The sequence below is a fragment of the Balaenoptera ricei genome, chromosome 9 (genome assembly GCF_028023285.1).
Source record: "Balaenoptera ricei isolate mBalRic1 chromosome 9, mBalRic1.hap2, whole genome shotgun sequence".
NCBI lineage: Eukaryota > Metazoa > Chordata > Mammalia > Artiodactyla > Balaenopteridae > Balaenoptera > Balaenoptera ricei.
The window spans coordinates 95,064,347-95,080,148 of NC_082647.1; the positions used below are offsets into that span (position 1 = coordinate 95,064,347).

General features: G+C 37.9%; 1 long non-coding RNA gene across 1 annotated transcript in view; it reads left to right on the forward strand.

The window, feature by feature from the left end:
* The window catches only part of LOC132372089 (uncharacterized), a 45,604-nt gene extending 38,243 nt beyond the window's left edge, over positions 1–7,361 (forward strand). The window contains exon 3 of the long non-coding RNA XR_009505092.1: positions 7,267–7,361. This is a non-coding gene — a long non-coding RNA (uncharacterized LOC132372089). The remainder of the gene's footprint in view (positions 1–7,266) is intronic.
* The last annotated feature ends 8,441 nt before the right edge of the window (positions 7,362–15,802 follow it).

Sequence of the window (15,802 nt, forward strand, 5' to 3'; positions counted from 1 at the left end):
GACCTAGCTCCTAAAATCCAGCTAATAACAATAGGTAGATTCTGGCATCACACAGCACACACATAGTGGCAAAAGAGCTAATTAATTTAGGTAATAACAATTAACACCTACAGCCACATGGAATAAAATGCCTGTTGAAGGCAATACTTTGAGTGACCATGTAGCTGCTACCATAGAAAAAAATAGGAAGGTTGTGAGGGATTTAAGGGCTGTAGGATAAGATGTTTGCTTCTAATTGCACTGGGTAGCTTAAAGAAAGAGAATAAAAGCCTCAACTTATTAAATTCCCAGCTCACAGAAAACTATGGAATGTCCATAGTTAAGACATAAAAGTCTCTAATCAAAAGTAATTACAGATTATTCAACATAGTACTGGAAGTCCTAGCCACGGCAATCAGAGAAGAAAAAGAAATAAAAGGAATACAAGTTTGAAAAGAAGTAGTAAAACTCACTGTTTGCTGATGACATGATACTATACATAGAAAACTGTAAAGATGCCACCAGAAAACTATTAGAACTAATCAATGAATTTGGTAAGGTTGAAGGATACAAAATTAATGCACAGAAATCTGTTGTATTCCTATACACTAACAATGAAAGATCAGAAAGAGAAATTAAGGAAACAATCCCATTTACCATTGCAACAAAAAGCATAAAATAGCTAGGAATAAACCTACCTAAGGAGGCAAAAGGCCTGTACTCAGAAAAGTATAAAACACTGATGAAAGAAATCAAAGATGACATAAACAGATGGAGAGATATACCATGCTCCTGGATTGGAAAAATCAATATTGTGAAAATGACTATACTACCCAAAGCAATCTACAGGTTCAATGCAATCCCTATCAAATTACCAATGGCATTTTTCACAGAATTAGAACAAAAAATTTCACAATTTGTATGGAAACACAAAAGACTCTGAATAGCCAAAGCAATCTTAAGGAAGAAAAATGGAGCTGGAGGAATCAGGCTCCCCAACTTCAGACTATGATACAAAGCTACAGTAATCAAGACAGTCTTGTACTGGCACAAAAACAGAAATATAGATCAATGGAACAGGATAGAAAGCCCAGAGATAAACCCACACACCTATGGTCACCTAATCTGTTACAAAGGAGGCAAGAATATACAATGGAGACAAGACAGCCTCTTCAATAAATGGTGCAGGGAAAACTAGACAGCTACATGTAAAAGAATGAAATTAGAACACTCCCTAACACCATACACAAAAATAAACTCAAAATGGATTAAAGGCCTAAATTTAAGACAGGACACCATAAAACTCTTAGAGGAAAACACAGGAAAAACGCTCTTTGGCATAAATCACAGCAAGTCTTTTATGACCCACCTCCTAGATTAATGAATATAAAAACAAATATAAGCGAATGGGACCTAATTAACTTAAAATTTTTGCACAGCAAAGGAAACTGTAAACAAAACGAAAAGACAACCCTCAGAATGGGAGAAAATATTTGCAAACGAAACAACAGACAAAGGATTAATCTCCAAAATATACAAACATCTCATGCAGCTCAATATCAAAAAAACAAACAACCCAATCAAAAAATGGGCAGAAGGTCTAAATAGACATTTCTCCAAAGAAGACATACAGATGGCCAAGAGGCACATGAAAAGATGCTCAACATCACTAATTATCAGAGAAATGCAGATCAAAACCTCATACCAGTCAGAATGGCCATCATCAGAAAATCTACAAACAATAAATGCTGGAGAGGGTGTGGAGAAAAGGGAACCCTCTTGCACTGTTGGTGGGAATGTAAATTGATACAGCCACTGTGGAGAACAGTATGGAGGTTTCTTAAAAAACTAAAAACAGAACTACCATATGACCCAGCAATCCCACTACTGAGCATACACCCAGAGAAAACATATGTATCCCAACGTTCATTGCAGCACTATTTACAATAGCCAGGACATGGAAACAACCTAAATGTCCATAGACAGATGAATGGATAAAGAAGATATGGTACATATATATATAATGGAATATTACTCAGCCATAAAAAGAAATGAAATTGGGTCATTCGTAGAGATGTGAATGGACCTAGAGTCTGTCATACAGAGTGAGGTAAGTCAGAAAGAGAAAAACAAATATCGTATATTAACGCATATATGTGTAATCTAGAAAAATGGTATAGATGAACCTATTTGCAAGGCAGGAATAGAAAGGCAGATGTAGAGAATGGGCGTGTGGACACAGTGGGGGAAGGGGAGGGTGGGATGAACTGGGAGATTAAGTTTGACATAAATACACTACCATGTGTAAAATAGATAGCTAGTGGGAACCTGCTATATAGCTCAGGAAGCTCAGCTCGGTGCTATGTGATGGCCTAGTTGGGTGGGATGGAGGGGGGAGAAAGGTCCAAGAGGGAGGGGATGTGTGTATACGTATAGCTGATTCACTTCGATGTGCGGAAGAAACTAACACAACATTGTAAAGCAATTATACTCCCAATTTAAAAAAAAAAAAAAAAGACTATCCAAAGCAGAAAATAAATAAATAAATAAATCTTGTGACTTGCAAAAAAAAAAGTAATTACAGGATCACATACTAGAAAAATCAAACTCAAAATTTGATTCTCTGGATTGTTTTTTTATAACAGTTGAATTCATGACCAAGCCTATTCTCTTATAAGAACGTTAAGGGAAAGAATGAGACCCCCCAAAATGGGAATTTATGGCAAGATTTGAGTGACTCAGAGTCCTCCAGAATCCCAGACTGCCCCGAGGCTCCTCAAGGAGAAGCACCACCTGCTCCTCTGCCTGAGGCTCCTCCTGCCTCATGTGAAGATCCTATGATTATCTCACCTCAGTTTCCTTGCAAGGGGAAGGTGATTCTCCTTCCGCCACTTGTACCATCTCCCATTGTCTCCAGACCTTTTACCTGTTCCCAGTGAGCCCAAATATAAAGTCAAACCCAAGAGTCAAAGACTCACACATCAAAAGAATTGCCAGGGTTTGCTAATTTGTGTTGATGAATGAAAGGAAGGAAGGATGGACGGAAGGGGGAAGAGAATATGTATAGTAATAGATTCTAAGAGAGAAAAAAGTAGGGGGGATAAATAATTCTAGATTGGGCTAAATTGATCAATATGAATGCACTTAACAGAGCTTCTGGATTAATGTTTGAGAGAATTACATGGGTATTATTTGCTTGGTTGGTTGACTAACACCTAGGCTCAGCAGTGGCTACTGTGAATGCTCACCAAATCCCCCTGTGATGGCCCCTGGACCAGCAGGTAGACAAGATGACCAACCTGAGGCTGTCAGACAACTTACTTGCTCTATCAATCCAAGGCTTACTCAATGGGCTCATGGAAAACATAACTAACTCAGCCAGGGTCAGATTCTGTTGCTTGCAAAGGAAAAATCTAATATGACATTCATCTTTGATTTAAAAAATTAAACACCAGGTGTATTAGTGAGGGTTGTCTAGAAATCAGAACCATTAGGATATCATACTATTATGGAGGATGGCAAGTCCAAAATCCGCAGGGTGGGCTGAGAAGCCGGAGACTCGGGAAAAGCCAATGATAGCTTTCAAGTTCGAAAGCTATCTGCCACAGAATTCCTTCTTACTCAGGGAGGTCAGTCTTGTTTTATTCAGGATTTCAACTGATTGGAGGAATCGCATCCAATGGAGGCCACTCTGCTTTACTCGAAGTCCACTGTCATAAATAAAAAGTTTAAAAAAATGTTAATCTCATCCAAAACATTCTCACAGAAATATCCAGAATAACGTTTAACCACGAACATGGGCACTGTGGCCCAGCCAAACTGACACAAAATTAACCATCACACCAGAAAAATAAAACTATTTATCAGAATACTGAGAATCTGTATTTTAAATTAAGAATTATTTCTATAGATGTAACCCAAAAAGTGAACGACTAGACTAACGGCAATGTAATTTGAATCCAGTTTAAAATGTTGAATTTAAATGCACCAGAATTCCCTACTATACACTTTTCTAAATTGCTTGTTCTAATGATTAGTGGTTAGAATTGGAGGGCACCAGTCTTATCATGCTTACTCCCAATTCTTTTTTCTCGATCAGTATGCTTTATTCAGAGATTGCAAGCAGGTAAACTTGGTATTCATGTCACACACCTAAATAGAAGCCTGTGAAAGATAATGGGTAAACATTAAGATTCCAAAGTTCTGATCCATAGGGTCATCAGGCTATTGATCTTGCTTGTTTATATGTGTCTTGCCAATTGAAATCCTAAGATATGTCACCTCAATGTGTATTACTAGACAATAACTGCAAAATCACAGAATAGATCATCTACTTCAGTGAAAGGCAAACAGATAAAAATGATTGAGATTTAGAGAACGTTTTTTCCCCTGACAAATGGAGACTTAACAGTGAAAGCATATTCTTTTTATTTAATTCAGTCAAGATTACTTTTTCATGATATTAAGGTGATAGAGGCTCCACAGATAATACTCTCATAAAATTTCTCTACCAAATATATACACTCAAATGAGATATAAAAAGAATCAGTGAATTATTCTGTGGAAAGCAACATTTTTACAATAAAAATCTGCAGAAAAAGATAAATTAACTCTATGCGTTATTATGTAATTATTTCACCTCCCTTGAACTGAGAATTTCAAGGACTCTGAGAGCCAGACGAAAAGCTATTTAGTTTCACTGAAGGTTTTATAAGTCTCCCCTTTAAATCAAGCATGGATTTCATGTTCAAGATGGTTATTACTTAGTGACTCACAACAGGAGGCTCTGAGCCACTAACAGAAGTGGTGTACTAAACACTAGTTACATACCAGGCTTCCCATGTCAGAACCTACAAATCCTCCCCAATCCTGCCTTTCCACAAGCCTGACTATTCTAGAAAGTGTCATAGAAGTGCATATATAAATTTATCTTTCCTGGTACAACACCTAAGAAAACCAATAACTTGTTTATTATTTCAAATCATCTCAACAGTTAAATGATAGAGCTGGGTAAGGCACAAACATCTGTATCTACTTTCGGTTTGTAAAATGCCCATGCAATTTGTGGCTCGTGCAGTAGATGGCAGTGTTTTAAAACGTCCTCCATTTGCAAATCAGGACGATTGGATGATTACCTTTAATCAGGCTATTTATATTATATGTAGATGAGGCTCTGCAAAACAGTCATGCTTTGATTCTCACATTTATTATTTCCTGGGCAAATGCTAAAAAGCAATGAAACTTGAATTACCAAACATTTTCTGTGTACTTTAGAGGTGCCAGGTGTTACTTGAGGAGTGCATGGAATTCCCTGTGCCTCAGGAACAGGAAAAGTCAGGGCTAAATTATGTTAATAACGGTCATCAGCAGAGACTAATCGAGCCCAGATAACATTAAATGTGTTTTTAAAAGAACCTAATACTGAAATAAGAGTTTATATCTTAAATATTGGGCATTCAATAACCCCAGGAGAGGAGAAATTATTCTCTCCATTGAAAAATATTTCTGACACTCAGATTTGCATTGGAAATCTTTAGAAAATGCTTTTGGCTGAGTATTGTGCAGCATCAGTAATATGTCTGTTATTTATTTTCATTGACTATTATAGACTTGTATGTCCCTGGCTTAAAACTTCACCTAGAAGCAGTTATTTAAGCTTTGCTTTTTATTTTTTTTTAATCACTCTGTTTACCATATAGCTACAATGGAAATAAAATTTTCTCCATTTTCCCCCAAAATAAGTGGAGGTTCCTATATTTGGAGGGAAATAGTTTCTGAAAGGCTAGTAATAAACCAACATATCTCCTAATAAACGAAGCATTTTGTGGAATCCACTCTTCTCCAACTTCATATTTTATTGTCCTCCAACACTTCCTGAAAGCAGAATATTCAACACTTCAACAGCCAATTATGGGGAGTGATTCCGGAAACTCTGCTTCCTATACACCCAGTATGTGTTTTTCCCATTTTAGATCAATCCCTGTGTCATGCTCTTGGCTCCACTTCCTCCTGCTTTCTGAGGAGTTTTGTTCCATTAATTATCTATTTTACCTTCTGTATCCTCAACCTTTCCTTTTTCACTGGTTTCCTCCTCTAAGCCTAGAAACATGCTCAACCTTGTCCATCCTAAAAAAAATTAAAATTAAAAGTCTTTCCCTTGATCCAGAACCTCATTTTGGTTATTGCCTGTATCAGTCAGCTCAGGATGCCATAACAAAATACCATAGACTGGGTGGCTTAAGCAACAGAAATATATTTTCTCACAATTCTGGAGGCTGGAAGTCTAAGATCAGGGTGCCAGTAGGGATAGGTTCTGGTGAGAGCCCTCTTTCTGGTGGCTTGCAATGGCTGCCTTCTCTCTGTGTCCTCACATGGCAGAGAGAGATATCTCTTCTTATAACGCCACTAATCCCATGATGAGGGCTCTGCTCTCCTGGTCTCGTCTAACCCTAATTACCTCCCAAACACCTCATCTCCAAATACCATCGCATTGGGGTTTGGTCTTCAACATATGAATTGGGCGTGGGGGGACACGAACATTCAGTCCATACCATTGCCGCATTGTCCTTCCTTTGCAACTTTTCAGATAGCATTTTGGAAAGAACAACTTTGGCTATCTGCTGCTCTTCCTCATCTCTCATTTTCCCACAACTCTCCACAATTTGGCTTCTGTCCTCATAATGTGACTGAAATCACTTAGATCACCAGTGATCTGCCTATTAAATACAAAGATTCCTCTTCAGTTCTTATCTTACTTGATCTCTCTTGAGTTGTTCAATGCTGGTGATCATTTAATTTCTTCTTGGCTTCTTCCTCTGGTTTCTATAAAATGATGCTGTTTTCTGTCTCCTAACACTTGAGTTTCTTCTACTCAGTCTCCTGTGGATTGTCTTCCTCAGGGACCCCCAATGTCAGGGTTCCATCCTTGGTGTGCTCCCCCTCATAATCTATATCTCTCCTTCTACTTACTCCCGTGTCTTAAATATTGCCTCTGTGGACCTCTCTGCCATGATGCAAAGGGAGCGCCTTGCCTTGCCAGGCAACATGTATCATTGACCTAGTTAATTAAATAAGTATTTTCTCAGGAATTGAAATCTGCCTCCTTACCGATTCTGGGGGGTTTTGTTGTTGTTGTAGTTGTTGTTGCAGCAGCAATATAAAACAAATGTGTCCTCTCACTTGTCCAGGAAAACTCTTAAAATATATTTCAAAAGCTTTATGATGGACTTTCTTAGTTTTCTCTTATCAACACTAAGTAGTATATTACCTTCCATTGTTCCTCAATAGGTTTGGTTTCCAGGATGCTCCAGTCACCTCTGGATACTTCACTGTTCGTCAACGTCTTTCTTAAAATGTGCCACTAAAAAAAATCAAATATAATACTCCATAAGTTAAGGAACTGATAGTCTCATGATCTGGACATTATTCTTTTTAAGATCGGATGATGTTCTATGAGATGTTTTCATGAAAAACAACCTGTCTCCAAACCACACTTCCAAAGCAAACTTTGTTTTAAATGAAAACTACATGTATTATCACTTATTTCTATTAAATTTCCCTCTACAGATTTTTAATCCAATATTCTAGCTGCTAGAAATAATAAATTGTAATATGGAATCTATTGTGTAGTTTCTTTCTGTTCAATAAATCATCATTCCTAATTTTACATTCTGAAATTTGGATAATCTTGCTTTCTGGGAATTTATCCAAGTCACTGAGATTGTTGAACAGGATGAAGTCAAGGAAGAGCTTCTAACACGTTATTGAAGATGCTGCCTCACTGGTAGCACTGTGTGCTTTACTCAGGATTTGCTCTGGAAGAGGGCTGACCCACACGCTGTCATTCATAAGCACCAGCTGTGTTTGTGCAAGCCGCCATAACTCACCAACCATGCTGTCCTGTCAACAACCCATCCATGAAGCTGTTGTGGAAGTCTTCATCAAATGTGTATTGAAACTTGAGATATGTTAAATGTCTATGATGTTTCTGTGTTCCAACAAACCGTAAGTCTTATGCAAAAAGGAAAAGATTAGTTTAATATTACTGTCTCACTGAACTCATTTTTATAGCCAATGATCACTACACTTTCCATTAAATACTCTTTTATCATATATCCAAAGCTTTTCGCTTGTTCTTGATTTTTATTTCAATTTTCAAACAAATTTTAATTTCCCTTTCCTTTCCCATTTGTATACTTGCCTTGCGTAGTCAGGACAGGTCACTGGCCAGAGAGAATTCCTCTGTTAGAAATTGCTTCATTGTTCTGGGTACTTTGCTGACACATTCCGCATCATGGTTCATTACAGTGATGGGAAACTCTCTATAGCCTAAAAAATATGGATTTCTCCTCTGAAGTAAGTCTTACCATTGTGTCACTGGAGAGTCTCTGAAGATATAAAAAACTATGCTTTTCTATCGTCCCTTGCATATGAGAGCCTCCCAAGTATGTTAGTGAGATTCAAAGTGTGATTTTCATTCAGTATTTTAATCCCAGACACATGAATATAACATATTTCAGGAAACTCTGATTAGCTATATCATGGGTTTATTTCGCACTCTGTTACAAACATTCCAAACACTTTGATTGGAGTATAAATCCTTAACCTCAAGATTTTTCCACATTCCAAAATATTGCCTCAAAATTGATGGTTGAGGAGTCATTCCTCTCAATTGTCACAGCTTTCCAGAAACATCTTAGCCAAGCATATGCACATGTATAAATGCCATCACCTTTCCGTTTTGCCTCTTCTTGACTTCCCCTGATCTACTTGTCATTAGGGCCTTACCCAGCAGGGCAAAACTACTCTAGCCTCTCTCTCTCAGCCTTCTGAACACCTACTACCAGGCTGCATTTCCCCTGGAGTTTCTCTTTTACTGTCTCTTGCTCATCACTAACAACCTCCCATCCTCACTGTTGCTGGTCCATCTTTTATCTTCCCAAACCTACATAATCAAACGCCATAAGCAGCATTTGCAGTTAGATTGAACCTCATCTACTCTGAAGTTTAAATCTTCCAGGTGTTTGCCCTTGATTTCTAGCTGTGAAATGAGACACTTTGATTCCCGTGAAAAGAATTTCAGGTCAGCAAGTAGAAGTAGGTTTTGCTTTGGGTGGGGGAGTTATTTTCTTCTGCTTCTGAATCAGATTATGTCTAAGGTTGGCCCCGAAGTCATTTATTTAGGGTGCCTGAGATAAAGGAGAGCTTTGTCAGAATGGGCAGTAAGTCTAGGCCAATCCCTTAAGACAATGATTTCAAGAAAACTACAAAGCAAAAGTTTAGGGAAGAAAAATAAGCACATTATCCCCCCTCCCCAAATCTGGTCATATGTAGCAATTAATTTGAACAGTTATATGATTCTTAGATTGACAGTTATCTTAATCTACAGAGAGGTCCAACACAAGGAATCACAAAAGATCTCTAGGGTAGAGTGAAAACTGAAGTTACCATTCAACATCTAGACTATCCCAAAGGGAATCAAACAACACATACTTCTTTTATAATTTGGGGGACTGTAATTAAGTCCCTTAAGAACACAATAACTGCATTGAATTATACATTTGTTTCACAAATCTCAGGAGTTAGGAGTTATTCAATAGCATAGTGAGCAACACTTGACTACAGTTGATTCTATATGTCTGATGGAAGCACAAGTCCCACAGGAGGGCAATGGTAATTTCTGATAAAATGATTAAGTTATAGCTCTCAGCAAGATTGGCTGAGACAGAAAAATATTGGTCCCTCTGACAGGTAGCCATGTTGAAGATCAAAAGATGACTCTTCCAACTAAAAATTAGGGTTCTACTGTAGCAGTCTACATAATGAGAAACCATTGGTGATTCCCCATACAAGACCGATCTTATTCAGGAAAGAGAAAGGCCAGGAACTATGAAAACAATCTTTCTTTTATAAAAAATTAGTCTACCTCTCAAATTGATTCATCATGATAAATGCAGTGTCTCATCTGGAAAAATCAAATCTGAACTTTCGGCATTTTAAAGAGGTGGTACATCAGTCAGGCTGACATTAGTGGAAGCAGAATTAGTGGTTGCTCAGATGTAAAACGAAAGGAAAGAAGGCCATATAAAGTATTAATATAGATTTTCATAGGCACAGTGAGGATCCATGATTATTACATATAATGTATGGGGAAGGCTAGTAACTTGAAGTACACTACACTATTATGATATAGGGATAACTAGGAACTTCATATTTGTTTGGTTTATTCATTTTTGGAAAAGGAAATAAAACCTACATTGCTGGAATTTCTGTAGATCTCACAAAAATTTTCTGCTTAGATATTTTGAGCAAATATTTCTAGAAATAGCCTTCCCTAGAATGGTAGTGAGGAGCTGCACCCGTAGATATATTTATCTTCATTCATTAACATTGGCATATTTTCAAGGAAATTGCAACTGGAAAAAAGTATGAAATCCATTATATAAATACACAAGTCCAGTTTCAGCGAAACTGGTATTCTGTCAGAAGGTAGGAAATTGTCTAGTGATCAAATAGAAATGAACGGATCACTTGTGGACATATCTAATTCCACTTACTTAAAGCAGATGGCCTTCTCAGCTCCCCCACGATCACTCAGTATCTTCCTCCTCCCCAACTAGGGTTAATATCCATAGATTTTAGAAGGTGATGGCCTACTTAAACTGTTTCTGTTGCTATGGTGTTAACGTTTGCACTGTCTTTTTCAGAAGTGGTCCAGGAGTTGGACTGTAGAGGTTCTTTAGACCTAAACCTCATGGGAACTTCAGGATAAGTAACTTGGCATCTCCAACCTAGCACTAACATCAGATAGTGCTGATCTTACTTAAGAATTTACATTGTCTTCAAACCAAAGCTGTGGCTTATTGGGAAACAGCAGCAGGAACCACAAATTGAGTGGCAATCAGAGGCTGTTGAAAGTTTTTAGTAAAGGAAGACCATGAGGCAAGGAGCACATATTTTATAAGATTCAAACTCTGCAAATGGCAGTCTTCCCTAGGGTGTTCCTCTGTCCTGTGGGGAAAGAAGAACTGATCACAAACGGATGTTTTGTGTCCATTTGTGATCACACAAATCAGATGGGCTCATGCACTCAGGAAGTAGCAATAGCAGAAGCAGTAGCCGCAGCAGTAACATGAATGTACAGATTTGAATGCTTGTGTCTGTGTGGTACTTTACGTAAACTTACTAAAGAGGTACATCTCAAGTTGTGTGTGAAGTTTATTCATTTAAGAAAGTGGCATCACAGGAGTATTTTATCTTTCAGTAATCTGTGCTCTCTTCCGATTTAAAAACAACCTAATGTTCTCAGTAAAAATCCTGTATTTGCATAGGAAAAAGCCCTATTTGCATTGGGTAAGTGTTCAAATATGGAATATCATGGCAGATGACGAGCAGAATAGACAAGGTTGATCCATAATTCCCATAGGCATGGAATCAACATTTGCACCTCTTGAAAGGATAAAAGGAAAAGGAAAAAATATATTTAGCAATGTCCTGGCATTTGCCATTAATTGTAACTTAACCCAGTTGCATATTTAAGAGCAGTTACAGTCCTTCAAGATTTATGTAACACAGCAGTATGATTTATTTACAAAGAGCTCCTTTGATGTGCTCTTTGAAACAGTCCAGTAAAGTCATATCTCTTCCATCCAAATAATGTTTGATTTGAATTCCAAATTCAGTCCTGGAAAGGAATACAGGGAGTCAAGTGCATTTGCTTTGGATATGAGAGCCATGTGCAGATCCCAGGCCTCTCAGAACTGATGTCAGCTCCTCTGTTCCCTCTGGGCCCAGCAGGTCTCCTGAGGCTGCCTTCTTTATCAGCATGGTACCCTGCATGATGTGGACACTGTGATTTTCCACGGTCCAGCATCCAATCCCTATCCTGTCATTTGTGTCCCAGTTTCGCTCCGTAGAATTATATTCTCACCTTCACTGGATATAGACTTGATGGGTATAACAATCAAGACATACTGCCATCCCCTGGTCAAGGGGTAAGACTGTGACCCAAATTAGGTCATCAGAAGTTTTCTTCTGGGATTTTGACTCTTTTTTTTTTTTTAACATCTTTATGGGAGTATAATTGCTTTACAATGGTGTGTTAGTTTCTGCTTTATAGCAAAGCGAATCAGCTATACGTATACATATATCCCTGTATCTCCTCCCTCTTGCGTCTCCCTCCCACCCTCCCTATCCCACCCCTCTAGGTGGTCACAAAGCACCGAGATAATCTCCCTGTGCTATGCGACTGCTTCCCACTAGCTATTTTACATTTGGTAGCATACGTAAGTCCATGCCACTCTCTCACTTCGTCCCAGCTTACCCTTCCCCCTCCCCGTGTCCTCAAGTCCATTCTCTAGTAGGTCTACGTCTTTATTCCTGTCCTGCCCCTAGGTTCTTCATAACCATTTTGTTTTTTATTCCATATATATGTGTTAGCGCACGGTATTTGTTTTTCTCTTTCTGACTTACTTCACTCTGTATGACACACTCTAGGTCCATCCACCTCACTACAAATAACTCAATTTCGTTTCTTTTTATGGCTGAGTAATATTCCATTGTATATATGTGCCACATCTTCTTTATCCATTCATCTGTCAATGGACACTTAGATTACTTCCATGTCCTGGCGATTGTAAATACTGTTGCACTGAATATTGTGGTACATGTCTCTTTTTGAATTATGGTTTTCTCAGGGTATATGCCCAGTAGTGGGCTTGCTGGATCGTATGGTGCTTCTATTTTTAGTTTTTTAAGGAACCTCCATACTGTTCTCCATAGTGGCTGTATCAATTTACATTCCTGCCAACAGTGCAAGAGGGTTCCCTCTTCTCCACGCCCTCTCCAGCATTTATTGTTTGTAGATTTTTTAATGATGGCCATTCTGACTGGTGTGAGATGATATCTCACTGTAGTTTTGATCTGCATTTCTCTGATGATTACTGATGTTGAGTATCTTTTCATGTGCCTCTTGGCCATTTGTATGTCTTCTTTGGGGAAATGTCTATTTAGACCTTGTGCCCATTTTTTGATTGGGTTGTTTGTTTTTTTGATATTGAGCTGCATGAGCGGCTTATAAATTTTGGAGATTAATCCTTTGTCAGTTGCTTCATTTACAAATATTTTCTCCCATTCTGAGGGTTGTCTTTTCGTCTTGTTTATGGTTTCCTTGCTGTGCAAAAGCTTTTAAGTTTCATCAGGTCCCATTTGTTTATTTTTGGTTTTATTTCCATTTCTCTAGGAGGTGGGTCAAGAAGGATCTTGCTGTGATTTATGTCATAGAGTGTTCTGCCTATGTTTTCCTCTAAGAGTTTTATAGTGTCTGGCCTTACATTTAGGTCTTTAATCCATTTTGAGTTTATTTTTGTGTATATTGTTAGGGAATGTTCTGATTTCATTCTTTTACATGTAGCTGTCCAGTTTTCCCAGCACCACTTATTGAAGAGGCTGTCTTTTCTCCATTGTATATTCTTGCCTCCTATGTAAAAAGTAAGGTGACCATATGTGCATGGGTTTATCTCTGGGCTTTCTATCCTGTTCCATTGATCTATATTTCTGTTTTTGTGCCAGTACCAGACTGTTTTGATTACTGTAGCTTTGTAGTATAGTCTAAAGTCCAGGAGCCTGATTCCTCCAGCTCCATTTTTCTTTCTCAAGATTGCTTTGGCTATTCAGGGTCTTTTGTGTTTCCATACAAATTGTGAAATTTTTTGTTCTAGTTCTGTGAAAAATGCCAGTGGTAGCTTGATAGGGATTGCACTGAATGTGTAGATTGCTTTGGGTAGTAGAGTCATTTTCACAATGTTGATTCTTGCAATTCAAGAACATGGTATATCTCTCCATCTGTTTGTATCATCTTTAATTTCTTTCATCAGTGTCTTATAGTTTTCTGCATACAGGTCTTTTGTCTCCTTAGGTAGGTTTATTCCTAGGTATTTTATTCTTTTTGTTGCAGTGGTAAATGGGAGTGTGTCCTTAATTTCTCTTTCAGATTTTTCATCATTAGTGTATAGGAATGCAAGCGATTTCTGTGCATTAATTTTGTATCCTGCTACTTTACCAAATTCATTGATTAGCTCTAGTAGTTTTCTGGTAGCATCTTTAGGATTCTCTATGTATGGTATCATGTCATCTGCAAACAGTGACAGCTTTACTTCTTCTTTTCCGATTTGGATTCCTTTTATTTCTTTTTCTTCTCTGATTGCTGTGGCTAAAACTTCCAAAACAATGTTGAATAATAGTGGTGAGAGTGCACAACCTTGTCTTGTTCCTGATCTTAGTGGAAATGGTTTCTGTTTTTCACCATCGAGAACGATGTTGGCTGTGGGTTTGTCATACATGGCCTTTATTATGTTGAAATAAGTTCCCTCTGTGCCTACTTTCTGGCAGGTTTTTATCATAAACGGGTGTTAAATTTTGTCAAAAGCTTTTTCTGCATCTATTGAGATGATCATATGGTTTTTCTTCTTCAATTTTTTAATATGGTGTATCACATTGATTCATTTGCGTATACTGAAGAATCCTTGCATTCCTGGGATAAACCCCACTTGATCATGGTGTATGCTCCTTTTAATGTGCTGTTGGATTCTGTTTGCTAGTATTTTGTTGAGGAGTTTTGCATCTATGTTCATCAGTGATATTGGCCTGTAGTTTTCTTTCTTTGTGACATCTTTGTCTGGTTTTGGTATCAGGGTGATGGTGGCCTTTGGGACTTTGACTCTTGAACTGAGACTGATACAAGGAACTGGCCCATTCCAGTGATGACACTTTGAAAAGATTATCCTTTGGTTCTTGTTACTGAGTTCCCCAGACTGCTCTGGCCCCTGTCCTCACTGCATATTTGCTGACTTGAATTTGCAAGTCACCCCAACAACACTCTTTCTTTTCTTTTTTCTTTCTTTCTTTCTTGCTTGCTTAAATAAACTTTTTTTTTTTTTTTTTTTTTTTGCCTCTAGCCTGCAAACAAAGACCCCTACCCACTGAGCTATGCCTCTCAGCCTGTAAAATCTTTCCCTTTGGGATATCTGTCCCCAAGGCCAATCTTCTCCATTTACTCCGCTCTCCTCACAATCTCTAATTGACACCTGGTGAGTGTCCCAAGGACTGCAAAGTGGAGATTCTTCAAGAGAATATAGTAAGGAGAGGAAATGAGATGAATAAGAATTTTAGTTACACATATTTAGTATTTTAGATGTCAGATTCCTTTTTTTCTAAGATTGGAGGTACTTCCTTACACATCTGAACCACTGATATACCAAAATTGGATCCTACTTCATCAGCAATTCAAATAAAGATGTTCATCATCAACCATCAGCAATTCAAATAAGCACCTGGCACCCCTCCAGAGAATTCTACACATCCTACTGTTCTCAGGAATGGTTCCTGCTTATTTCTCTCTAGCAAATTGTGTAAAAGGAGGTTTAGGTGGGAGACTTCCTTCAGGGATTTCCTGGAAACCACCTTGGTGAGAGCCAACTGTACCCCCTCAAAGCCTTCTCTTTTCCCACCCTTTGTCCTATACTTTCTTGTCCTTCAAAATCTTCCAGCTCCAGTTCCATATTATTAACTTTTCTTAACATCAAGACTTCTGATTTAGGGTACAGAGGGCTCTTGGAGTCTTTTTCCAGAGACATTGTTTTCCATTAATTTCTAAGTTCACTTCTTTTTCCTTGTCTTCTTCATCAACCTCTTTGACATTCCAATATGTTTTCCAACGATGTTGGAACATAGTAAAACTTCTCTATCATATTGAAAATAAAGAATATGTAAGTCCTCATTACAAATCTTAAAAAAATGTTCTTTAAACTATTGATCAAAATTCATT